We start from the raw sequence: 1,497 nt of genomic DNA on the forward strand, positions 1-1,497 counted from the left end.
TTTCTCAGATTCCAGTTTCAAGGTTTTGATCCTGGCTTCAAGATCATTGTTCTCATTTTTAAGATCAATAAGCTGTTTAGTCTGACTGAGATTCTGTTCTTTCAAGACCTTGACAGTCTTTTCAAGATTTGATTTTTCAGCCTTTAGCGAATTATTTTTATTTATGATTTCTTCACAACCTTCAGCATAATGACGTATTCGATCTTCCAAAGTGTTTTTCTCATCTTTTAAAATTTTCTCAATTTGAAACATATTTAGGAGTGTTATAACCAATTCATCTTTTGTGCATGTGTTAAGATATTCACGTACCTCTTTGTGATTTTGATCTAAATCATCATTGTCATCATTATCAGCCATAAGACATACATGAGCTTGTCCATCTTCATTTTCAGATTCGGATGATACTTCGGAATCACTCCAAGTTGCAACCATCGCTTGTTTGTTTTTGTTCTTTTTGTAGGATTGCCTTTTCTTCTTAGGACAGTCCTTTACGATATGTTCTGTAGAACCATATTCAAAACAAGCAAGTTTGTTAGTCTTAAAATTTGAATTAGAATTAGAAGACTTACCTTTATTTCTGGATTTAAATTTCTTAAATCGTTTTCGCATCTTCATAATTCCTTCAAGACCTTTTGTAATTAACGCAAATGGATCTTCCTCATCATCGCTATCTTCACTATCACTTGAGGATTCATGATGTTTCTTTGCCTTTAATGCAAGATTTTTCATGGAAGGTATTACATCATTATCTCCATCATCATGTAGGGTAAGTTCGTGAGTTGTGAGTTTTCCAAGGAGATCGTCAAGCGATAGAACTCTCAAGTCTTGAGCTTCCTCTATGGCGGTGACTTTTGGACCCCATTTGGATCTTGGAAGACACCTTAAGACCTTCTGGACTTTTTCTGCATTAGTAAAAGTTTTTCCAAGAGAATTCAAACTATTAGTAATCAAAGTAAAACGAGTAAACATTTCATTTATATTCTCATCCTTTTTCATCTTGAACATTTCATATTGATGCATGAGGATGTTGATCTTTGTTTCCTTTACTTGACTTGTTCCTTCGTATGTCACAACCAACTTGTCCCATATTTCTTTAGCACTTGTACATGAAGAAACTCGATTGAACTCAGTACCATTCAAAGCACAACATAATTGATTCATTGCTCTATAGTTTTTGGAAACCCATTCCAAATCTGTTTGTGAATATTCGGACTCGGACTTTATTACATCATTTCCTTGAGCGTCCTTTTTCATGGGAATCTTAGGTCCTTTAGTTATGATCTCCCAAAGCTCCATATCTTGATCAATCACAAACATTTTTATCAAAGTTTTCCAATGTGAGAAATTTGTACCGCAAAACAAAGGAGGTCTTGAACACGAACGACCTTGAGCAAACAACCCTTCTCCTATTGGATCCATCACAAGATATTAATCTTTTTGTGTGAAACTTAGCTCTGATACCAAATGAAAGTTAATAGGAGGTAGAATACTCTCTAG

The sequence above is a fragment of the Amaranthus tricolor genome, chromosome 14, assembly GCF_026212465.1.
Source record: "Amaranthus tricolor cultivar Red isolate AtriRed21 chromosome 14, ASM2621246v1, whole genome shotgun sequence".
Lineage (NCBI taxonomy): Eukaryota > Viridiplantae > Streptophyta > Magnoliopsida > Caryophyllales > Amaranthaceae > Amaranthus > Amaranthus tricolor.